This window comes from Perognathus longimembris, chromosome 10, assembly GCF_023159225.1.
Source record: "Perognathus longimembris pacificus isolate PPM17 chromosome 10, ASM2315922v1, whole genome shotgun sequence".
Classification (NCBI taxonomy): domain Eukaryota; kingdom Metazoa; phylum Chordata; class Mammalia; order Rodentia; family Heteromyidae; genus Perognathus; species Perognathus longimembris.
Window position 1 is genome coordinate 19500796 of NC_063170.1, and position 7332 is coordinate 19508127.

The following is a 7332-nucleotide window of genomic DNA, read 5'->3' on the forward strand; positions in this document are numbered from 1 at the left end:
CTGTTGTGGCCGGGCATCAAGCCCAATCTTCTTCAGCCAGATTAGAAAAATCACAGGACCCACAGGTCACTGGGTAGAATGCACAGTGCAGTCTTGTCTCAGTAATGGAAAATAACTATCCCTGGGCTGAGCTTTGCTCCAGTTCCACCGAATAATTCTTATAAGCAATACCTAAACACATCACATTTCTTCCAAATACCCTAGATGTGATCCAGAATGAATTTCCAAAATATTTGTAGTGACACAAAACGGTCTGCCATTCAGCGCTATCATCTGAAAGTGTTGGAACTCTGTCCCCAGCATGATAATGTTCAGAGTGAGAAGGCTACCCTTACAGGGTTTTTTTCATCAGAAGTTTGAGTGAGCCAGAGCTGACCGCTCTCACCTGTAATCCTAGCTACTCAGGAGGCTGAGATCTGAGGACTGTGGTTCAAAGCCAGCCTGATCAGGAAAGTCCAGGAGACTCTCATCTCCAATTAACTACCAGAAAACCAAAAGTGGTACTGTGGTTCAAGTGGTAGAGCCTTAAGCTGAAGAGCTCAGGGACAGCAACCAGGCCCTGAGTTCTAGCCCCAGGACTGGCACAAAAGAAAAAAGTGGGGGGGGATGGAAAACAGGTCATGGTGGTTTATGCCTGTAATCCTAGATATTTAGGACATAGAGATCAGGAGGTTTGAGACAAGTCTAAGCCAAAAAAGTATCAAGACCCCATTTCAACTGATTGGGGTTGGTTTTGGTTTTGGTTTTGGTTTTTTGTTTTGTTTTTTGCTGATGGCTAGTGCTCTACCATTTGAGTTACAACTCCACTTTCAGCTTTTTTATGGTTAATTAAGTAACAGTCTCATGGACTTTCCTGCCTGGGCTGGCTTTGAACCACATTTGTCGGTCCTCAGATCTCAGCCTCCTATGTGGGTAGAATTCCAGGCATGTGATACCAGTGCCCAGCTTCTTCTTTTCATAGTATCTTCTTTACAATTGACAGTGCCAGTTTTAGAACTTTCAATTTAGAAAGATGTAAATACAAGCCAAGGTCCCATCACTCATTCCTATAATCCCTGCTATGCAGGAGCTCAAATCCAGAGGATTATGGTTTAAAACCAAGCCAAGCAGAAAACTTCTAACCACTAACTAGCAATAAGCCAGGCTGGAGACATTGTCAAAGAAGCAAAGCACCAGCTAGGTGAGGTACTACATTTAAACCCTAGTACCTGCACACACATAAAAGAAAGAAAAAGAAATAGAAAGGAAAATGTAAATAGAGAAGCTGATCTTGGACATTTTTTAAAAATTTAGTACATGTACAAGTTCATATTACAAAGATGTGGGAGTTCTTCTTTAAGTACAAAGCAAAGCAGGGTGAACAAGTTTACAAGGGGCTTGAAACAGATTTTAAGTGACTTGGTATTTTGTAGCATCTCTATGAATTTTAAAATATAGCAAGGCTGAGGTGTAGCTCAGTGGTGGAGCACTTTCCTAGCTTGCACGCAGCATCTCTAAGTAAATGTTACATATACTTACTCCTAATACATCCATCTTTGTTCCAATTTACACGTTTTTAAAAATTACTTCATCACAAAATCAGTTCGTTCTCTTTCAAAAGCAGAGTGGAGGTTGCTGGGACTCCAGAGAGAATTCAGACCTAGGCAAGCATAGCACAGGATGCATTCTGACAAGTGACCACCAGATGGCAGCGTCTGGCTATTCACAGGTTGCATTCTAAGAAGAGACCACCAGATGGCAGCCTCTGGCTACTCACAGGTTGCATTCTGAAAAATGACCACAAGATGACAGCCTTTGCCTACAGATGCTGTAGCCAGCCCACTGCCTCCAAACAAGGTGAAGCCACTTGGCTTAAAGAGCCTAAAGATTTGCTGACTGGGGCGTCGGTTGGTCGGTTGGTCGGTTGGTCGTGTTTGGTTCCAAAGCATCTCCTGAGAAGGGTGGGCACAGTCCTCTCCACCCACTATCAGGGCACACATGCACCTTCATTCAGTTAAGAGGTCCTTGGGCTGGGGATATGGCCTAGTGGCAAGAGTGCCTGCCTCATATACATGAGGCCCTGGGTTCGATTCCCCAGCACCACATATACAGAAAATGGCCAGAAGTGGCGCTGTGGCTCAAGTGGCAGAGTGCTAGCCTTGAGTAAAAAGAAGCCAGGGACAGTGCTCAGGCCCTGAGTCCAAGCCCCAGGACTGGCAAAAAAAAAAAAAAGAAAGAAAGAAAGAAACAAAAAAGTAACCAGCACAAAAGAGGTCCTGATGTATTCATTCATTCATTCATTCATTCATCTTCAGTCCTTCAGTCTTTCCGTGCTGCAGATAGGACCCAGGGACTCGAGCATGCTAGATTAAGTGCTGTATACTGAACCACAGCCCCGATGTAGTAGACACAGTTGTGGCTATTTCATTTTATTAGTCGCACTAATAAAAAAGCAAAGTGAGCTGGGAATATGGCCTAGTGGCAAGAGTGCTTGCCTCATACATGAAGCCCTGGGTTCGATTCCCCAGCACCACATATATAGAAAATGGCCAGAAATGGCGCTATGGCTCAAGTGGCAGAGCCTTGAGCAAAAAGAAGCCAGGGACAGTGCTCAGGCGCTGAGTCCAAGGCCCAGGACTGGCAAAAAAAAAAAAGAAAGAAAAAAAAAGAAAAAAAGAAAAAGAAAGAAAGAAAGAAAAGAAAAAAGCAAAGTTGCGGCTGAGATGTGGCTTAGTGATAGAGTGCTTGCCTCGCATGCATGAAGCCCTGGGTTCCATTCTTCAGTACCACATAAAAAGAAAAAGGCAGTTCCTGGTCAGGGAACCAAAGAAAAAGGCAGAAGTGGGGCTGTGGCTCAAGTGGCAGAGCACTAGCTTTGAGCACAGAGTTTAAGCCTCAACACCAGCAAAAAAAAAAAAAAAAAAAAAAAAAATTCACCTCCCTCCCCATCCCAACTCTGTTTTCCTCAAACAGATCACCTCTTACGGTACCAGATTCCTTTATGTATGTGTGTCCATCCTGGGGCTTGAACTCAGAGCCTGGTCACTGTCCCAGAGCTCTTCTTTGCTCAAGGCTACTGCTCTACCACTTGAGCCACAGTGCCACTTGTAGCTTTTTGGTGGTTGAGTCTCATGGACTTTCCTGCCCAGACTGGTTTTGAACAGAGATCCTTAGGTCTCAGGCTCCTGAATAGCTAAGCTGACAGGGCCAGAGCTACTGGCACCCAGCTAGATTCTTATTGTGACTTAGTTTTTGTTGTTTTGTTTTGTTTTACAACAAAACCCACTATATAGATCAGGCTGGCCTTGAACGTCTGCCTCAGCCTCCCAAAAAATTACACTGTGTCTGCCTCTTATTATAATATTTTAAAATGGGGCCAGGCACTGGTGGCTCACAGTCATGATCCTAGTTACTTGGGAGGCTGAGATCTGAGGATCATAGTTCAAGGCCAGCCTGGGCGGGAAAATCTGTGAGACTTTTATTTCCAATTAACCGGTAAAAAGTCAGAAGTGTCACTGTAGCTCAAGGGATAGAAGCGCTAGCCATGAGCAAATGTGTCACCTCAGAGACAGCACCCATGCCCTGAGTTTAAGTCCCAGGACTGGCAAAATAAAAAATAATTAAATTAAAATAAAACTGGTTTTGTCACAGAAAAGAGGTCAGGAGCTTTAGGTTTAAGCAGAGAGCTAACTACTCAGGAGCCCGAGATCTGAGGGGTGTAATGGGGTCCCCCCAAGGGAGGGGACACAATGTAATGGGGTCCTAGGGAGGGATCCCCCGCCCTCCAAGAGTCCACCACTCAGAGACAGTCTCAAGTAAAAAGATGGATTTACTGGGGAAGTAAAAAGTATACTGATGGGCCAGGGTCATGGCCCAGACTCGGGAGCTGGGACCGCGTGCCCCGGGCCATGCTCAGGGTTGGGTTATAAAGGCAAATACCACATGGTCAAGCCTGCCACACGCAGGTGGCCTATGGGGTTACAATCTGCCTTATAGCAACTGTTTGAACCAACCTATCATGTTAGGTTTGGTACACAGATTTGGCAGGGCTCACATGATGCAGGCGGATAAGCCTACTCAGGGGAGGGCAAAGGATAAACCTTTGAATGCGCCACTACTCAGGTGGTCAAGCTGTTTACACAATCTTATCACAGCCAAGGGGAATTTCCCTGGATAGGATGGGGGAGATCTTAGTGAAGATGGAGTCGCTTCTGCTCTTTAACTAATCTGAGATGGAGTCAATCTGACACCCCTCAACAGCCAATGATGGTGCTGGCCAGATCTGACCTCCATATTACAAGGTGGGGGGGAACACACACACAAAAAAAAAAAAAAAACACTCAAAGACTGTGCCTAGGTTCTGAGTTCAAACCCCAGGATCAGGAAAACAAAAAAAAAGGGAGGAGAGGGAGAAAAACTAGGGCTGTGGTGAAGGTAGTGCTTGATGATTCAACAGTCCAGGCGTGGTCTGCGGTCTATGGAAGGTGTGACCCAGCTGGTCATCAGCTCTGGAATTGTCGGTCAGGCTGGGCCTGGTTTTCCTAAGAAAGTCATTGTTGCTTTAAATTCTGCTAGAGGGGCTAGGGATATGGCCTAGTGGCAAGAGCGCTTGCCTCGTATACTTGAAGCCCTGGGTTCGATTCCCCAGCACCACATATACAGGAAATGGCCAGAAATGGCACTGTGACTCAAGTGGCAGAGTGCTAGCCTTGAGCAAAAAGAAGCCAGGGACAGTGCTCAGGCCCTGAGTCCAAGCCTAGGACTGGCAAAAATAAATAAATTCTGCTAGAAATGTTGAAATCTTTATACGTGCAGAGTTACTTTATTAATACTTGTAATTCATGTATAAGCATATGTTAATGATTGTAATAAGTGCAGTACTGGCTAGTATATGGAGAGAATACAGCTTACGAGCCAAACTAAAACACCTAAATTTCAGAGGCCAAAAGGGAATATTTGTAAATAATGTACATATGCAGGCAAGATATGGTCTCCCAAACTGAGTTCTAGAAACGGTGTTTCTAGACATTTCCACATGGTATTGTTAGGGCTCGCTTGGCTCACTCTTCTAGGTTTAAGGCAGCGCAGGGATTGTAGTTACTCCTGGATCACTTCTTTATTTCACAGTTACTCAGAAACATCCTTTGGGGTCTGTAAGCGTGTGAGGCACAACTTCCTGCTTTCCTTGCTTCTGAGATCTCATCTGACCCAGTATCAGCTTACCAACCTCAGTTTGTTTCAGTCACTTATGGTAGGCCAGCATTGACATCTAGAGCCAAGGAGCTGAGTTTGCAGCTCCCTCTAAGGAAGAAATGAGGTAAAAGCAATTAGCAGAGGCATTATCTCCATGATCATGTTGCTTCCTTTGTCAGTATGTGGAATTGTACAGCCCCTTCCATCAACTGAAAAAAAAAAAAACAATTTGTATATTATCAACTGTTTTAGTTTAAGTAAACAAGTCATCCTTACTACAGCTGAATTTCCTCCCAGAGTATAAATAAATCATTCTCTCATAACCAAAAAGAAAGAAAAAGAAAGTCATTGTTGCCTGACAAGAGAGAGGCAGCTTAGACTCACCACAGCCAAATCCCAAGGTAACGTCTCAGGGCAAATTCAGATGTAAAGTGGAGGCCTGAGCTCAGGTGGCTCCCAAGTAATCTTGGAGATAAGGACCTCACAGAAGTGTGGCCCTCTTAATCATCACACAAGTCAACTGCCTTTCCCATTGTTCAGCATTGTATATACTGTGATCTAAACCCCAGACCAGCAGGACAAAAGCCAGTGCCTTACCTGACCACTCTTCCACACCTGGCTGTTCTCTCCCAGGGTCAGCTCCAAGGAGACCTTACAGGATGCAGCCGCTCCCTCAGCAGGCACAGAGACATTGCTGGGAGACACTGAAGGCAAAAAAAAAAAAGTATGGTAAGAGCTGTCTGCTTCCTCTGCTTCCTTTGTTTAACCCAAATGGAGCCCCCACAGAAATACAGATTAAGAATTAACAATAACTTGGGGCTGGGGATGTGGCCTAGTGGTAGAGTCCTTGCCTAGCATACATGAAGCCCTGGGTTCGAATCCCTCAGCAGCACATAAACAGAAAAGGCCGATGTGGCTCAAGAGGTAGAGTGCTAGCCTTGAGCAAAAAGTAGCCAGGGACAGTGCCCAGACCCTGAGTCCCAAGCTCCAGGACTGGCAAAAAATAAAATAAAATAAAATAATAAAGAGAGATTCACTGCCTTTGCCTTTCCAGGCTGCTTGCTATTCAAGTGTATCTTTCACTTAGAAGGTCTAGACTGTGCAGAAATATGAAATGGCCTGGAAGACTTATCTCTCAACAATAATGCATAAATGGAAGCAAATGCACAAATCCCCTGAGCATGACAATGAGGAAGTATTAGGAAACGAATCCACTCATGATTTATTATCATTCAATCAATCCACTCAAAAACCAAAAGTGGCACCAAGGCTCAAAATGGAAAAGCACTAGAATTGAGCAAAAGAGATCAGGGACAGCGCCCAGGCCCTGAGTTCAAGTCCTATAACCAACAACAACAAAAACAAAACAGGGGCTGGGAATATGGCCTAGTGGCCAGAGTGCTTGCCTTGTATACATGAAGCCCTGGGTTCGATTCCCCAGCACCACATATATAGAAAATGGCCAGAAGTGGCGCTGTGGCTCAAGTGGCAGAGTGCTAGCCTTGAGCACAAAGAAGCCAGGGACAGTGCTCAGGCCCTGAGTTCAAGCCCCAGGACTGACAAAAAAAAAAAAACAGCTAAAGGACAACCCTGAGACCCTAAATTCAAGCCCCCATACCCTACCCCACACCCCCACCCCCATGCACACAGACACACAGATCTCCAGCAAATGAAGAGTGGGAGGTCAAGAGTGGGGCCAGGCCCCCCAAAAAAAGAAAGGAACAAAGAAGAAAGACTTCATTCCCTTCTACACATCATTAGGAGGCTAAGCTAATAATCATGGGTTATTCCCTCCTTCCTCAACCAGACCCTGTTTTTAGACATAATCTGCTAATCTCAGTTAATCCTCACAACTCCCCCCCACCCCACCCCCACACACAACAGGCCTATCAGTAACGAAGATAAAGCAGTGGGGCAGTGAGCTGATATGCATTGCGGGAAACACTAGCTGATGGTGGAGGGTGACTGGAAGGCCACCTGGGGTCTCGATGGCTGAGAGGCCTGGTGTACTAGATTTCTTCTGCCCACTTAGCAAACTTGCAGGAGGAAGCAAATGGGGACAGGCGCCCGGTGCGGAGGGCTCTCCTGGGTGGGCGTGGCCACGCGAAGCCCCGCCCCGTTCCCCGTCGCAGAGGCGGCGCCGCCCCCGGCCGCCGGGGG